Genomic DNA, 18894 nt, shown 5'->3' with positions numbered 1-18894 from the left:
TCCTTTTTTATTTCTGGAAAGTTTTCTGTAATTATTTCATTCAGCAGGTTACTCATTCCCTTGGTTTGAATCTCTGTACCTTCTTCTATACCGATGACTCGTAAGTTTGGTTTTTTTATGTTATCCCATAACTCTTGGATGTTTTTCTCGTGTTTTTTTACCAGCCTTTCTGAGTTGGCTAGACTCTTTTCAAGATGATATATTTTGTCTTCATTATCTGACGTTCTGGCTTCTACTTGCTCCACTCTGTTAGTGATACTCTCAATTGAGTTTTTAATTTGGTTTATCGTTTCCTTCATTTCTAGAATTATTGTTTGATTATTTTTTATAATCTCTATCTCCTGATAAAGATGCTTAACTTCTTCTTTTATCTGTTTATGTAATTCATTCTCAATGTGTTCTTTCGCTGCTTGAATTTGCTGTCTTGTATCCTCTTTAAGGTTCCATTCCATCTGTCTAAGGTGTTCCTTGAGTTCTTTATATGGCCATTTTTCTGATGACTCTAGGTCCTCCTGAATATTTAGGCTGTCCTGCATTGTTTGTATTCCTTTTCTTCCTTGCTTTTTGAAGCTGCTCATGTTACTTCTTGTTCTGTTTGACTGCTGAGTTACTGTTTACTCCTATAAATTTATTTGATGCTTGGGAGGAAAGGTTTTAGAAGGGAAGGGAAGAAGTCACTAAAGAGAATGAGAGTAAGCAGGTAGAATTCAAGGAAGGGGCGATATGAGAAATGAAAAGACAAAAGAAGAAAAAAATAGGAAATAAAAAAAGAAAAAAATTAAAAAAATAATTAAAAAATTAAAATTAGAAGAAAAAATTTTTTTTAAAAATTGTAAAAAAAAATTTAAAAAAAACAACAAGAAAGAAAAATGAAAATGAAAGAAAAACCCAAATCAAAAATAAAAGAGAAAAGAAAAAAAAACTAATAAATGCAGTCTTAGAGTTTGATTAACTTCTCTTCCAGTAGGTGGCGCTGTGCCCACCAGGTCTAGTTTCTCCTGTCAATACGCGAGAACCAATCACTGCAGCTCCTCCTCCCAGACTGGGCCAGTCTCCAATCCTGAGTGTCTAGGGCCTCCTCTTGTGTCTAGTCACTTCCCACTTTTCCTCTAGCCAGGCCCCTCTCACGGGTGCCGCTCACCACAATACTGGCTACACGCCAGGTCTGCTGCTCCCGGGAGCCCTGTTTTCATGAATGACTGGGCACACTCTTCCAGTTTGCCATTCCCTCAGACCCTAAGTTTGTAGAGCTTGGGGCTGAGAATCCTCAGCGAATTTTACTTGCCCTCCGGTAGCCACGCCCCCGGTAGCTGGTGCAAGAGACCTCAGCTGTCAGCCCTGGTGGGAGCGGTAGTTCCGCGCCACCTCTAATTCCCTCGGGCTGGCTATCGAGCTCACGGGAGAGCTGGGAGGGGCCCTTAAGGTTTCCCCGATGTGTGGAGAGGGAAGGCTAGGGAATTACACACTTGCAGCCGCAGGTTTCAATGAAGTTATCTCCTCGGCCGCTGTCTGATGACGTCAGTTCTCTGCCATGGTGGTGTCTCTTGCAAATGGTGACAGTTCGTTTCCCTTTGCCGGGCGACCAGTGCAACGGGTGGGTCCTTACTGTCTCTCCCAAGCCCCGTTTCAAACCTGTAGCCACTACCTATGAAGGCTCGGTTGGCATTTACCTCCGTAGGATCAGAAGGGCGGACCAGTTGTTTCAGCCGGATGGATTAGTGCTGAGTCACAGCTGTTTGTCTGCGGGAAGCAGGCGAACGGGAGCTTGAATTCAGCCGATCCGGGCTCAGTGTGTGTTCCTCTATAGGTGTTTTTGTTTTTTTAAAACTTCCCAGGTAATGCTGAAACCTCCAGGTTAAGGTATTTAGCTAGGAAACTCTTTGATTTCCTGGAGTTTGGTCAGATTCAAACTTAGTTGACTACCTTAGCCAATACAAAAAGAAATCAGGAAATTGAGGAAAAAATGTCTTATCAGATCTTGAGGTACTACATTTATAAATCTTGATTAACACTGAAGTTTCCTGTATTCTTACCTTGTAAAGGAATTAAGACTTTGATTCAGGGGCCAGGAAAATTAATTCAAAAAAAGCAAAAGGGAAATTCAGAAATGGTCTTCACTGTCCGAGTGAGTGCCATAAATGGAAGTGACCCAATAAACTCAACCAGCAGCACTAAGCCCTTTAAATGGGCAAAGTTCTAACATAGCCAGGAGACGTCAAGCACCAGCCCTTTTCTCAAACAGTCTTGTTAAGACCCTGTTGTGAAAAGGCTCTATATGGCTATACTATTGTTTAGAAAGAACACGAGGCAATGTGAGAACTATAAAGAACATGGAAATCCAGATGGAAGCAAGGAAATGGTTATTCTAAGTCAAACACTTCATATTTCAACCCAAATGTAAGCAGCTGGAAAATTGTTACCCTGGTTCTTAGAAAACAAAAAATAGCTTGGCGGGGGGGGTGGGGTGTAGTTCAGTGTAGAGTGCTTGCCTGGTATGTGCAAGACCCTGGGTTGGGTTCAAGCCCCAGCACCAAGAAAAAAGAAAAAGTTGGACAGACAAAAATCAATAACTTTTTTTGGATCCATCAAATTTTAAACCATTCTCCAAAATGGGGAGTGACAAGCTCATCTGAGAGAAGAAAACTCAAATTGGCTTACTGGCAATAGAAGTCACTAGAGCCATAACCTGTTTAGTAACACTTTTCATGATTTGATGGAGGCTAAGTGTGGACTAGTGTAACTATAAGAAATCCCTGGAGATTGCATTTTTAGAGTGGCCCCTACAGTAGTAAACTTCACTTCTAGGAACCCTAGCAGAGTTTCACGTCTAGAGGTATATCTTTGTGACTCTGGCAAGGAGGATAAATTGGTACAACCTCCATGGAGCGGGGGTGGGGGGCATTTTGGCAATAATTATCAAAACTATAAGCTGAGGGTTGGGGTTGTAGCTCAGTGGGAGAGCACTTGTCTAGCCTGTGAGATACTGGGTTCAGTCTTCAGCACCAAATAATCATTGTGAAACAACACCCAGAACCCCCTACTCTCTAGGGTAAAACATAGCCAGAGTCTTATCCCTGTTAGGAAAAGGGCATTCCCACTCCAGCTTTACACTAGTCTTCCTTCCTGTCTTACCTAAGGGAAAAAATAGTCAGCAGGGATCAGGACTTCAAGGAAATAGATCGGAAATGCTGCAGCCAGGGATGGGAGGATAGAAAAGCTGTACCACTGGAGGAATAATTGGATAGATCATAGACCCACTGGAATACAGATTTAATCTGGAGTTTATGGAATACCTCCCTCCACTGCCACAATACCAATGGGTTCCAGTGTAGTCACAGTGATTATAGCTAAAAGCCCTTCTCTGAGAAGCACTTAGGGAAATTCAGAGTTGAGAGGCAAAAAACAGACAGTGGTGCCTAAAACACCACAGACATGAAACAGTCTCAGCTCCCTGGCTAGATTGCCATAAACCTTCACACTTGTGGCCTCTTTTCAGTTTACATTTCCCAGTGTTTCATGTGTGGCTTTTAACAAGAAATTAACAAGAGGTATGGTCACAAATGTTAGAGTTATCAATTTAAAGTAACTGTAATTAATACATCAAAAGGTCCAATGAAAAAAGGCAACAAGCAAGAACAGATGGATGATAGAAGCGAAAACTTAGAATTAAAAAGCAAATGCTAAAAAGCACTGTACTAGAAACAAAGATTGCTCTCAGGGGACCCATTAGTAGACTGAACATATTTGAGGAAAGAATCAATGGATTTGAATATAGGTTAATAGAAATGTCCCAAAATGAAATGCAAAGAAAAACCATAGGAACAAACAACAGAACATCCAAAAACTAGGATCATTTCAAAAGGTATAGTGTACATGTATATGGGGAAAAAAATGTACATTTGAAGAGGAAAAAATATATATTTGAAGTAATGACTGAGACCTTTGACACCAAATCACAGATCAGGGAAGCTGAGAGAACACCAGGCATAATAAATTTTTTAAAAAAATAACATCTAGGGGGCTGGGGTTGTGGCTTTTTATCAAGAGAAGAACTTATCTTTTATCAAGAGGAGAACTGAGACAGAGTTTACTTTGTCCAGTGTCACACAACCAGTAAAAAGTGAAACTAGAATTCTCACCCTCATCTTTGTGATCCTAAAACCTGTGCCTGTGTGATGGATACTGCCGCCATTTGGATTGCAAAGTTTGGCCAAAGCCCATGCCAGAGCATTCACCCCAATAGGTGGTGCTTGGGGACTCTGGTGTGCCAGGGTCTCTGACTTGCTGGATATCAGTGCCCCGAGTGCTCGCACAGTTGCCTTGATTCCAGCATTTTTGAGGAGGCCAATATGAGCAAAGACTCATTAGCATCAGCCAAAGGAAAATTTAAAATTTAAGAGAATTTGGTTACAAAACTGGGATGGCCATCCTTGCTCAGCAGAGGTAAACACTGCAGCTTTGTCATTACTTAGCTTTCTCGGTACATTTCCTTTCCTTTCTAGCTAGATTACTTTAATCCAGTTGTTTTCATGTTCAGTAAATCCAAACCATGTTTAACCGGTTTATTCATTGGAGTGTCTGAGGTGAAGAAAGTTTTGTCCTTTCAACTGCACTGGGGATTTGCTGTCTTCATTCTGCAATGGGATTTTCCTGGACCTGTAATCTGAACACTTTGACCTGTGGGATTTTTCCCCCCCTCTAGGAGCAAATGTGAGACTTGACCCTTTGTGTGCTGTGGAACAGAAACAATACCCTTCTTCTTCCCTTGAGGACAGTAGTAATTGATGGCAGGAATGTTAATCATTTGGCTATGGCTTCTTCTCAGCCTTGCTGTAGCCAACTCCCTGCTTGCCTATGCTACCTCATTGAGAACAGACCTATCATTTTGTGACAGCATTCTTGAGGTTTTGCTCAAGAGAGTTGACAGTGTGACAAACTGAAGAGTGAGTTGGTCTCAGTAGTCTTCAATTGGTGAGACCATTGGTCCTTGTAGACATTATTGGGAGGATAAATTGGTACAACCTCCATGGGGCTGGGGTGGGGGGCAATTTGGCAATAATTATCAAAACTATAAGCTGAGGGTTGGGGTTGTAGCTCAGTGGGAGAGCACTTGTCTAGCACCTGTGAGACACTGGGTTCAAATCTCAGCACCACATAAAAATTAATAAATGTGTTGTGTCCACCTACAATTAAATATACATACACATTAAACTATAAGCTGAGGAATTGAACTTCTAGAAATTTATTTCAGACATACTTTGTTTTGAGAAATGATACTTAGAGAATATAGATATTTTCTTTTGAGCATTATGAAGCAAATTAACATTTTTTCCTGTTTTGGGGGTACTGGGTGACCCAAAGACAGAGGTGAGAGCAACATTTCACTGTCTACCCTTTAAAAAACAAACATCAGGGACTGGGGATATAACTCAGTTGGTTGAGTGCGTGCCTCACATGCAAAGGCCCTGGGTTCAATCCCCAGCACCACCAAAAAAACAAACAAAAAAAAAAAATTTCAGGGCTGGAGTGGAGTTCACTGGTAGAGTACTTGCCTAGCAGTGTGTGAGGCCCTGGGTCCAATCCCCAGCACTGCAGAAATAAAAGGTAAAACATAAAAAATCCTTTTTATTTTAAAATAATTTTCAATTTATAGAATAAGTATAAATATAATATAAAGAGTTCTCATAACTTCCTTACCCAGTTTCTCTGCATACTGACATCTTATATGACCACGGCACATTTGTTAAAACTAAGAAACCAATATCAGTACATTATCATTAACTAAACTCTGTACTTTGACTTTCACTACTTTTTCTACTAATATCCTTTCTCTGTCCAGAATCTATTTCAGGAAACCACATTGTGTTTAGTAGTCATGTGTTTTTGGTCTCCTGTAGTTTGTAACATGTGTGTCCTTTTGGACCGCGTATCATGTGACTATTGACTAGTCAAAAATAAGTTTTTAAAAAGAATCAGACTTTGTAGAGTCATGGGGTGTTAAAACTGTAATGAATCGTAGAAGCAACCAAATCTGAGCCTCTCCTCTGCTTGCATTTGTGGGAAGGGCAGTAAACAGGGGCCTCCCCTAACAGCAGACCCAGAGCCAGACTAGAAACCAAGGGGAGGAGCTGGGAACCAGAGTGTCCTGGGGAGAAATTGAAAGAACATATGTTTGGGTTTTTTGTTTTTGTTTGTTTGTTTTTGTACCAGGAATTGAACTCAAGGGTGCTTAACCATTGAGCTGTATTCTCAGCCCCCCCCTTTTTTTTTTTGATGGGGAGGTGGGTACTAGGGATTGAACTCAGGGGCACTCAACCACTGAGCCATATCCCCAGCCCTATTTTGTATTTTATTTAGAGACAGGGTCTCACTGAGTTGCTCATTTTTGTTGAGGCTGGCTTTGAACTTGTGATCCCCCTGCTTCACCCTCCCGAGCGACTGGGCCTTTTTATTTTTATTTTTGAAACAGGGTCTCACTAAGTTGCTTAGGGCCTTTATAAATTGCTGAGGCTGGTCTCGACCTTGCAGTTCTCCTGTCTCAGACTGTGGAGTCACTGGAATTGCAGGCATGTGTCACTGCACCAGGCTTTGAAGTCCTCTAATCTTGAGTTCAGTCCTGGCCCTGCATCATTTGTCATCTGGCTGCTTATGTAATTTTTAAAATTTTTTAAGATCTACCCATGTTATTGCGTGTATCAGTAGTTTGCTTTAATAATTTAAAGAGCAGTTCCTTGAGAAAATATTTATGATTTCTAAAAACTTACGTTTTTCCATTTTTTTTTTTAAAGAGAGAGTGAGAGAGGAGAGAGAGAGAGAATTTTTAATATTTATTTTATTTTTTAATTCTCGCCGGACACAACATCTTTGTTGGTATGTGATGCTGAGGATCGAACCCGGGCCGCACGCATGCCAGGCGAGTGCGCTACCGCTTGAGCCACATCCCCAGCCCCTGTTTTTCCATTTTTGATCTGTACTTAGGCAGAAAAGTTACCCACTGACCAGTCTCTTCCCTTCCACGACACACTAGCACATTGCAACACCAAGTAAAAACTTGCTGTGCCCTTATTCCAGGCCAAGGTACTGCTGCTGGGGAGAGTCTGAGGGGGAAGCAGTGGGAATGGAGCACTGTGAGATGACACCGTCATTCCTCTGAGAGGAAGTCGGAAGAAAGTTCCAAATGTGAGCACTGCATAAATGCCTTCCATATTAAGCAGGGAACTGGGGGCTGAGGCACACACCTGTAATCCCAGTGACTCAGGAGGCTGAGGCAGGAGGATTAAAAGTTCAAGGCCAGCAATTGAGTGAAACCCTGTCTCAAAAATTTAAAAAAAAATTTTAAATTTTTAAGTGGAAGCTGACCCAAAAGGGACTCACCAGAGGCTCTAATGCAACCTAGACCCAGAAGCACTCGACCAACTGAGCTATATCCCCAGTCCCTGATGTTTTTTTAAAGGGCATACAGTGAAATGTTTCTCTCACCTCTGTCCCTGGGACTGTAAGATCACTTTATTTTTTTTTTTTTTAAAGAGAGAGGAAAGGGGGGGGGAGAGAGAGAGAGAGAGAGAGAGAATTTATTTATTTATTTATTTTAGTTCTCGGCGGACACAACATCTTTGTTGGTATGTGGTGCTGAGGATCGAACCCGGGCCGCACGCATGCCAGGCGAGCGCGCTACCGCTTGAGCCACATCCCCAGCCCCTGTAAGATCACTTTAAAGAGCATTCTTCCAAATAGCAGTCCTTGCTCCCATTTTCCTAGGAAGTCCCCCTGCAATGGGGGCTGGTATCACAGACCTGCGCTCCTGTCCACAGGAAAAACTGGGGATCCCCAGACATGGTGCTCACCTCGGTGGTCTTTGGGAAGATGTCCTGTCTGCTGATGCCACCCCCTGCACATGCTGGCACTGAGGTTTGAAGCAGGTATAGTGGTAGACTGGTCTCTAGGTTGCACTAGAGCCTCTGGTAGCCCCCGCTTCAGCTCTTGCAGAATACTGACCCCTGAACCTCTGCTAAGTTCTCCAGGTGATCATAGACCCAGTGGTCACCCCTGCCCTCTGCAGAGGAGTCTGTCACTTTGCCCTGCTGTGGTGAGGCCTTAGCTTTTGGGTCAGCTTCCACTTCCCAGGTGTTTTACCGCTGTGACCAAAAGACCTAACAACAACAACACAAAGGAGGAAAGGTTATTTGGTGCTCATGGGTTTCAAAGGTCTCAGACCACAGATGCCAACTCCATTGTTTCGGGCCTAAGGTGAGGCAGAACATTCCACGGTGGAAGGGTGTGGAAGAGGAAAACAGCTCAGGACATGGCAATGAAGAAACAGAGAGGGACTAAGCTTGGCACACCAGGGACAAAACACATACCCTAAAAGCACACTCCTAGCAACCCACCTCCTCCAGCCACACCGTTTCTGTCTACACTTATTGTCCAGTTAATCCATTCAGGCGGATAAAGGCACTGATTAGGTTAAGGGTCTCAACCCAATCATTTCACCTCTATACTTTCCTGCCTTATCTCATAAGTTTTTTGGGGACACCTAGTATCTAAACCATAACACTAGGGAACTGAGAATATTAAACTTGGAACCTTGCTTGTCTTTTCACAGGGTGTGGCCGGGTTGGTTTGGCCACCTCAGATTATTGTTGGTTAGCAGAATCCAAACAGGTCTGGGGGCAGAAAGTTTACCCCAAAGTTACCCTCACTTCCTGTCCCTCCCTGTCCCCAAGTCAGAGGCCTGAGGGAAAACTGGGACACCCATGTGAGCATGATTCACCTGCCCTCACACACTGTGAAAGAAACAGCTTTCTTTTCACTTTCTCTTCTTCACCCAGTCAGCAGCAAGCCTGTGGCTTCACTGTCAGGCCAAATATAACGTTTTCTTTTCTTTTTAATTTTTTAACATTTATTTATTCTAATTTGTTATACATGACAGCAGAATGCATGTCAATTCATAGTACACAAAATTTAGAGTCATACCATTCGTGTCTTCCACACGTACTTACACGTACTTAGGGTCATGATGTCCATCTCATTCCACCATCTTTCCTACCCCATGCCCCTTTCCTTCCCCTCCCTCCCCTTTGCCCTATCTAAGGTTCCAAGTACAATGTTTTCTACAGGCCAAATGCAATAGGTCTCACTTGGTTCTTCAGGTGCTGCCCGTGAAAAAAGGAGAAAATAAAGGAATTTGTAATAATTATAGGCTGGCTTTGTGATATTATTATATGGTTTAAACCAATATCAGAAGCAGATCTTGCCTCCTCTTCCTCTTCTTTCATTCCTTTTTTAAAAATATTACTTGTAGATGTACACAATATCTTTATTTTTTTATTTCTATGCAGTGCTTAGGATGAAACCCAGTGCCTCACGCATGTGAGGCAAACACTGTACCATGGAGCTACAGCCCCAGCCCTTCTTTCATTCCTTTTTATAACAAATCTTAACATTTCTCTTAGGCAAATGAATGCATCAGCCAGATGAGGGCAAAACAAAATCCTCAGAAAAGCATGCAAACACAAAAACTTAATGAACCATTTTAAAACCCATAGCCATTAGGATTCCAGTAGAAAACAGCCGGCCACTTGGATTTAAATTTTATAATTTGAGGAGAGTTTGAGAAAAGAACAATCTACATAGATGAGGGCAAGTTATAGAGAAGCCACAGGGACAGAGCAGCTTCCCGAGGCTGTAACTGTGGAACCATTGTCACCTGGGGTTGGAAAAGAAGGTTCTGGGCAAGAGCTGTGGAAAGGAACACCTGGCCTATAGTTCCAGAAACTTGGGAGGCTTAAGTAGGAGGATCACAAGTTTAAGGCCATTCTCAGCTACCTAGTAAAACCTGTCTCAAAAAATAAAAGAACTAGTGATGTAGCTTAGTGGTAAAGCACCTCTGTTTTCAATCCCCAGCACAAATATATATTTATATTTATATTTATATTTTATTAATTCAAATGACCCTCTAATTGACAAAATGTTGGAGTAGGCAATTGTACAGAACTGGTCCTATCCAGTTCCTAATAAAAGAGGAGAAAGCTAGGTTGATCCCAAGGGGGGGAAACTCAAATTGGCCAAAACTTGTCTTCTGAGCTTGCCAAGCACTTGCCTGCAGCACTTCTGAGGAAGGAGGGACCAAAAAAGGGTGAGGCCCAGGCTCCCTGAATCTGGGGCTCAGTCGCGATGCTTCCTTGTGCCCTCTTCAACCTCTTTCTCTCCAGAGATTGGCAGTGCTTCTCAAAGTGAATGTATGCAGTATGAAACTTACTTCAAAGCCATAGAAATTTTATAAAAGTTACTAATTCCACTAAAATGTGCATTTGCCGATCCTTTTTGAAATAAAGGACAAAAGGACTTGAGAAAAGTGCATTGACTTTTCAAAGATTATATAATCTAGCTACTGGGTTCATGGTATGTCATTTTACCCTTGATGCTGTGCTATTACAATAATAAGGTAATTAAGAGAGAAAATAAAATTCAGCAAAAATTAAGACAATATGAGATAGGAAGCTGATTGAAAATGTATGTTGGCAATATATATCTTTTAAAGTATCATCGCAATTATTAATCATTTATAACTCTTCTCATAACTCATACTTAAAAGGAAAACAAGGTCAAGAATAAGCTCGTGAATTGGTCACAGTGGTGCATGCCTATAATCCCAGCAGCTCCAGAGGCCAAGGCAGGAGGATGGGGAGTTCAAAGCCAACCTCAGCAAAAACGAGGTGCTAAGCAACTCAGTGAGACCCTGTCTCTAAATAAAACACAAAATAGGGCTGGGGATATGGCTCAGTGGTTGAGAACCCCTGGTTCAATCCCCAGTACCCCCCTAACAAAAGAATAAGCCCATGATATACTCTATGCATGTATAATATGTCAAAATACACTCTACTTGGGGATAGGGTTGCAGCTTAGTGGTAGAGCACTTGCCTAGCACATGTGAGGCACTGGGTTTGATTCTCATCACCACATATAAATAAATAATAAGGGTCCATCAATAACTAAAAAAAATTTAAAAAGATATTCTACTGTATCTAAAAAGAAAAAAAAAAAGAATAAGCTCATGATCACAGCCCTGAAACAAAACAAAACACAAGGACTGGTCAGCTTGACTCTACTCTTCAGCAACCAGCAGAAAGTTAGACAGTCATTTTTCCTGTACAACTGAAACCCAGTGTTAAAGAAAGAACAGATTGAAAGACTGTCAGATGGCTTTGGCTTGGGAAAGATGGAGGCTGTCATGTGAAGCCTATGTATATATAGGGCTGGGCTGCCAGGAGCCATGGAGGACCCAATGGTAAGTCGAATCATCCTACACTGACCCCTCCACTAAGCTGCCTGCTTAGTTTCGCCCACTCTTACTCATGCAGGTAGAAGAGACAGATCCCACCCAAGTGGCTACCACTGGAATATTGATTCCTGGAACAAGTCACTAGGGGATTCACTATGAGTTCCTTTTGTGACTAGAGCTCACTTGCTGTTGACACATGTCTAGTGACACTGCCTTGTGGGAGAGCCAATGCCCAGCAAATACCAATGAACAGCCAGGTGCGAGAGAAGCTACAGTGTGACCCACTTTTTGAAGAGACATTTACTCCAATCTTGTGCTCAATCCTGGTGCTAATTGGAAGAGCTCAAGATGAAAGCAATTTCTCTTGGTGTCTCTTGGTATCACTGGTGTTCCCTGAAGAAATTCATTGCAAGCCTCAGGGAGTGTTTCAGGAAGTATGGAGCCAGCAATAGCTATATCAGGATTGCTAGATGCAGATTCCCAGGTCTTACCTCCCACTTGGGTCCCAATCTCAAGAAGTAGGAACCAGGAATCTGCAAGTTAGACAATCTCGAAGGGTAGGTCTTATTCATACTATTCCATGGATTGTGCATTTATTTTGTTAGACATTTTTGTTGAGCCTAATTGTCCAAAACAGCAAATGGCTGGTAAATCATGGCACATACCAAGTAACAGAATTATATGAGAACACCAAAAGGAATTCTGAGAGTTTATAGCTGCTAATAAAAACTGTCAGTGATAGAATGTTAAGAGGGCTGTCAGAATGCAAAACACGTTCACTTTGATTACAAAGATGTTAACATATATAGGTACATGTGCACAAACTAGAAAAATAGGCAAAGTGAAAATGTTTGTATTGGAGAGGTAGAATTTGTAAGTGATTTTCCCCCTTCAAGATTTGTGTATAAAAGAGAATAAAATAAATAATAAAAGAGAATAAAATTATGGTATTTGCAGGTAAATGGATGGCGTTGGAGAAAATAATGCTAAGTGAAGTTAGGCAATCCCAGAAAACAAATGCAGAATGTTTACTCTGATATAAGGAGGCTGGGATAAGGAGGGGGAGCATGGGAGGAATTCATAAACTCTAGATAGGGCAGAGAGGGGTGGGAGGGAAAGGGAGGGAGCAGGGGATTAGCAAGGATGGTGGAATGTGATAGACATCATCATCCAAAGTACATGTATGAAGACATGAATTGGTATCAACATAATTTATACACAACCAGAGATATGAAAAATTGTGCTGTATACATGTAATAAGAATTGTAATGCATCCCGCTGTCATTTATTTTTAAAAAATCAATAAAAAATTGAGAAAAAATAAATAAAACAACAAAAAAAGATTTGTGTATAGTATTATCTTAAAAAAAAGAAAGTTGGGCTGGGGTTGTAGCTCAGTGGTTGAGCGCTTGCCTCGCATGCGTGAGGCACTGGGTTCAATCCTCAAAGCCACAGTAAATAAATAAATAAATAAACAAACAAACAAATAAATAAATAAAAGATATTGTGTCCATCTAAAACTAAAAAAAGAAAAAGTTAAAAAAAAAAAAAGGAAAGTCACTTTGCACGTTGTTAAAGTGTTGTATTTTAAAGAAAATAGCCATCTCCTCTCCTCTGGCCCACATACTACCCACCATGTATATATCAAGTGTTCCAGAAGGCATTTCATGTGTTATCAAGGAAATCAGGCAGCCCAGCTCTCCCAGGAGGGAAACAGCCTCTTCCTAGGGATAGTCTCATCATGCAGCAGTAAGAAGCTTGGGGTTACCTGGGCTGCACAGAGGGGGCCAAGTATGCATTGCTCTGGGCTCAGTTGTAGTTCATGAGGTTCCAGAGTATCACTAAAAATGGGGTCCAGTTAGGTATGTATCACTCTCTTGGGTCTTATAACCTCAACCTCCCTTCTGAACTACAGATCATCTGAATCCACTGCTCTTCCCCAACCACACATGGGTTGCCTGGTGTGTAGAAGGACACTGATCTTCCCCTTTCCAAGGATGCTGGGGAGACCCTTGCTCTTGCAGAGAGTTTAGGTTGGGGAAGAACTGGCTTTCTCATTTTGACATTCAGGGAAGACAGAAGACTGCAGTTTGCTAGTCCCTGGGGGAAGCTTTGGGAGTCAGCCCGGGGACAGAGCGCCTCCCTGCACACCAGGCCCTCCCCTTTTCCAGCCTCCCACAGACCCTAGATGCTCTGCTCAGAATCACAGGCTGCTGCCAATTACAAAAGGACTCTTAACTCCGTTTTCGCAGCCCCTTGATTGATAGCACTGGTGAGTGAAATTATAAGCCTTAATGATCACGTTAATTTCTGGGGAAAGGGAAGCGGTCAGAAGAGGTTCTCAATCACAAGCGCCACAATCAGCTGGGTGAGTTCAATGACAGGCCAGAGCAGGAAAAGAGGGGGAAGAATTAACTTTTTAAAAGGTCACCAGAGAGTAGGGGGAGAGAAGCCAGGCATGAGGGACGAGGGTCACCCACAATCCTGGAGTCTGAAGATATACCTTCTTTTCTGGGTTCTGATCCCTGGAGTCACTTAGGGGGCTTTAAAAATACTGAAGGTAGAGTGTGGGCTTATCATGCAAGAGATCCTGGATTCACTACCTCCCTTCTACCACCACCCCCAAAACAAAACAAAACAAAAAACCTTGATACCTGGGCGCCATGTAGAGATGCTGGTGCGATTGGTCTGCAATGTAACCAGGACACAGAGTTTTGAGATCTCCCCAGGTGATACCATGTGCAACCAGGATTGAGAAGGATGTGTCTAAATGAAAAAACAATTAGTAGATTAAGTAGCCAAGGTTGAGTACATCTGGAAACGTCCTTACTCTGATTAGTTATTGCCACCAAGGAGAATTTTCTGATAGTCTCCTGGCTCCACAATGAGGTGTTAGATCAGAAGGAGGGGAATTAGACATTGAGCCTAGTACTCCCTTTCACAGATGAAACCCCGGAGGAGCAGACAGCTGATTTGCCCAAGATCACACTGGTCTTAACTAGAACCCCGGCCTCTTCACCTGGGCTGGTGCTCCTTCTCCTGGGCTTATGGCTGGGGAGAAGATGCCCTGGACTGATCATTGGTGGGTCAGGAGCTACAGCTTGTCTTCTAGACTTCATGAAAGAGTAAGCCAAATCTTAGTGTCCTGGGACAGTGTGATTGGCCCGTATTAGAGATACACTTAATCTTCATTCTGAAAATTAAACCCATGACCTTGGTATCCTCAATACATTGACTCCACTCATGGCTTCCCAGAAGAGCACAACAGCACTTTGTCACATCACAAAGATGCCCAGGATATGTGGCAACATCCTGGTTTCTTCATCCGAGAGTCTGCTCTCTGCCACACTGCTGACAAGCCCAGCTGACAGTGTGCAGCTGAAAGTGTTGATGACCTGCTTGAACAGTGTCTGTGAAGGTCAGCAGTATTCAGAGAAAAAGGCTACTTCATGTTCCAAATGAGTTCCAAAAATCTCACAACATTAAAAATACAGACTACATGGAAAATAAGCCATTTTGGCATTTGTGGTAAAAGTTATTTAGAGTTATTTAGTTATAGAGAGTTAATGTTCTTTAGTTTCCACCTAAGCTAGGAATTAAATCCAAGGCCTCATATATGCTAAACACATGCTTTACCGCTGAGCTACACTTAATCCCCATGTAACTGGGCTTCTTAGATCAGCATCTTAGTTACAGAAAGCATCAGACAAGCTATTTCTACATTTTCACTCACCTACTTTGTATTGACTTCATTGTGACATAGATACTCCCAAAATTTAATGAAGAAGAGGCCTGGGCTGGAAATATGGGGAAACCAAGCTCTGACCATGGGTACAGGGTGAGACCTACTTAGCCAGTCCAATAAGCATTGTAAAAGAGGCATTTTCATAATAGAAACATATGCATTCTCTGTATTTTTCTAATAGCTTCTGAAGTGTTCATCAAGCCTGTGTCTGATTAAGCACTTTTAAATTCTGAGCAATGAAATGGGCCCTCTCATACCCTCTTGGCAGGAGTGCAAATTGATACAACCCTTTTGGAGAGCCATTTGGCTGTAGCTATCAAAATTAAAAATGCATATAATCTTTGACCCAGAAACACCACTTCTAAGAATTTATCCTACAGCAATTCTCCTACAAGTCTTCAAAAGTGTACATAGAAGCCTGGTTATTTGCAGTTTCATTTGTTATAATGAAAAACTGCAAGTAACTCAAGTCCATCAACAAAGACTTACTTGGATAAACTAGAGTGTATTGTAAAATGGAATGTTAGGCAGATAAATTGAATGAGATAGAGCCTTGTGTACCCACTGGAAGAGAGTCACACACGTGCACACATACCTGCATGCATGTGCACAAACACAAAGTTTATAGAAAAGTAGGGTGTTTCCATTTTTATAAAAATGATTAAGGAAGGCAGCCATATACAGGTCTCTGGCCAATGGGGTCAGTTCTTGGACTTCTCGATTTGATTAAAAACTTCAAACTGTAAGTAAAATAATTTGACAGTCTCCATTCAGTTGCTGAACATATCTCCTGTTCTCGCTCTTCCCTGGCATCAAAGGACAAGTAAAAGTCATTCAAATGCAAATGTAAGTAAGGTTTCTACCCAATGGTCATGATATAGAAATAACCCTTGAAAAAGGACCCTCCCAGATTCAGAAAACCCATCTGCCAAAGGGGAAGTTCTGCAGTTTTTGACTACAGTACAGGCTCATTCTCTCGTACAAACATTTAAATCGTCTATTTTGAACCTGTATATTCAGAGACCACTGCAGACCACTCTCACACTATGCCCACCACTAGAGGATGTCCATCTTAAAACTATGAGAGTAAGTGGGGTCTTAAAGGACCCAAGGGGGGCTGGGGATGTGGCTCAAGCGGTAGCGCGCTCGCCTGGCATGCGTGCGGCCCGGGTTCCATCCTCAGCACCACATACCAACAAAGATGTTGTGTCCGCCGAGAACTAAAAATAAATATTAAAAATTCTCTCTCTCTCTCTCCTCTCTCACTCTCTCTTTAAAAAAAAAAAAAAAAAAAAAAAAAAAAAAAAAAGGACCCAAGGAAGTCATCTTGAGGCTACGTCCAGTAGAAATCTCCCAAATCTAGAAGAAATAGCTCCTGATTTCTGGGCCTTTTCAAAAGTTGAGAGTCAGATTCAGTTCTTGTTTGTAATGGCAGAGATGCCTCCAGACAAAGACATTCCAGAGGGAATCAGTATCCTATGGCTTGTCATAGGAATCCTATTCCCTTTTAATTTTACCGAAACTACTTGAAGTAGATTATGACTGTACTAGATTTTATTATGGTTCAGTGAATCTCCTCCCCTTGTCCCACCTCCATGGGAAGAGAACGCTCCCCTGCCCTCTTGAGGTTGAATTTGGTCTTATGTCTGGATTTGGCCAGTGAAAAGTGAGCAAATCTAGGCAAGTAGCATCTTTAAATGCATTTGCATGGTTGGTCTTGCCTTTTGCATTTCAGCTGCTGTCATAAGAAGCTGCTCTAGAGAAGCTGCCAATCTTTTTTTTTTTTTTTAAGAATTTAAAGACGAGTCAGATTTTAGCAAAGAGGAACATTTTTTTTTTGAGAGAGAGAGAGTGAGAGAGAGGGAGAGATAATTTTTTTAATATTTATTTTTTAGTTTTCGCCAGACACAACATCTTTGTTTGTATGTGGTGCTGAGCCATGCATGCCAGGCGAGCGCGCTACCGCTTGAGCCACATCTCCAGCCCCAGAGAAGCTGCCAATCTTGAATGAGGAAGCCCTGGAGTCAAGCCCTGCAGAGCAAGGGCAACAGGCAATCTTGTGAGCAAGGAATTAATTTTGTGGTTACAAACTTTTGGTGTTGTTTGTTAGCCAGAAATATTAAAACTAAACTGGGCTAATATATAAATGGACAGCCTCAGACCCATCACCCAATTTACCAAATCTTATCTTTGATCTCATAGGTGTGTCAGACTTTTTCCCTTATAAAATAAACCATTACAGAAACATTTTATAATCCTCTTGGTATCCCTCATAAATCCCACCAATACCCAGTGGTAACCACTATCATGAGTTATCATTTATCTTAAATATTAATGCTCATTTTAAATGTTGGCTCTACACTCATATATCCATAAACATTATCTAGTATTATTCTGTGGATTGTAAAACCTAACATAAATGATGCCAAGCTGTATGCATCCTTTGCAGTTCATTTCTCCCCTCCCCTCATGACCCATGAGGAAGCTGGGTGCAGTGGTGCAAACCTATAATCCCAGTGGTTTGGGAGGCTCACGAGTTCAAAGCCAGCCTCAGCAACTTAGCAAGACCCTGTCTCTGAATAAAATATTTAAAAAATGGGATGTGTGTGTGTGCTGGAGATGTGGGTCAGTGGTAAAGTGCCCCTGAGTTCAACCCCTGGTACCAAAAAAAAAAAAAAAAAAAAGACTCCTGGTGAAGCGTGGGCTCTAGTCATGCCCTTTAGCTACACTGTCTATCTACTGTATCTATTGTCTGTTGATTGACATTTAGCTGTTAAATATAAACAGAGTTGCAAGGGACATTCTTATATATACATATTTGAGTACCTCTCTGATTTTCTGTTTTTGGCGAGTGTGTGTGAGAGAGACTTGGGATCAAACCCAGGGCCTCATGCACCCTAGGCAAGTGCTCTACCACTGAGCTACCTCCTCAGCCCAACCTTGCTTTTCTCTGTGAAATCAGTAGAAAAGTGTATGACTGATGGAGCTTTCACACATACAGGTCTACAAGGTCATTCTGTCCAAAGGCAGAGGGATAAGCAACCCTTGCTGGGGCTGCCATTCAGGAGCCTAGAGTGCCATGACCTTGGGCACCTGGATTTCCACCACTGGCCTCTGGCAGTGGGACCAGTGTCCTGAGATTTGCTGGGAACATCTGGATGACTGTCTCTGGCTCCTTCCACATCTTACTTAACAGTGGAGATCTTCAAGCTTTATCTTTTTGATCATTCAATGATATCAAGTTCCTGGTCAGGACTGAAATGTTGGCAAGAGAGTTAGAAACAGAGGAGGGAATGAAGACCGTTAATCGGCCTCTTTCTTCCTCACACAGCAATTTTTCTAACAGATGCAATTACGTTTGAGAGCTGTAGAGAACGGAATCTTATGTTTTATTTCTTTATTCATCATTTTACAAATGGGATTCACTGTAAAAAGGAAATTGCCTTTGTGGTTCTGTTCCTTCGGCTCTGTGCTGCAGTGCTATGAGCCTTGGTTTTAACACCAGCTGTAGCTGCTGCCACCTCATATCTGGGGGGTGAGAACCCACCAGGGAGGGTGGTAAAGAAATCAGGCAGAGTTTGTTTAAATTCAATATATTTTTATTCTTTGTAAATACAATGAGTACAACCTTTTAACTTCACAAATCAGTTAATTCACTTTGTACAAGAAAAGTTTTACTCCTCCTATGATAGTCCAAGTGCTGAAATTTTCTTCTCAGTGCTAGTACCTAATAAATCAAAATGTGAAAAGTACAGCAGCTATTTAAAAATGTTTGTTTCTACATTTCCGTGAGTATAGATTCATACCAAAGGAGCAGCTTATAGCATAGGATGATGTGGTGCATGTGTGTGTGTGTGTGTGTGTGCGT

Source organism: Spermophilus citellus, assembly GCF_964194105.1.
Source record: "Spermophilus citellus genome assembly, chromosome: 5".
Lineage (NCBI taxonomy): Eukaryota > Metazoa > Chordata > Mammalia > Rodentia > Sciuridae > Spermophilus > Spermophilus citellus.
The sequence above is the reverse complement of the archived record's forward strand: the minus strand, read 5'-3'. Positions refer to the sequence as shown.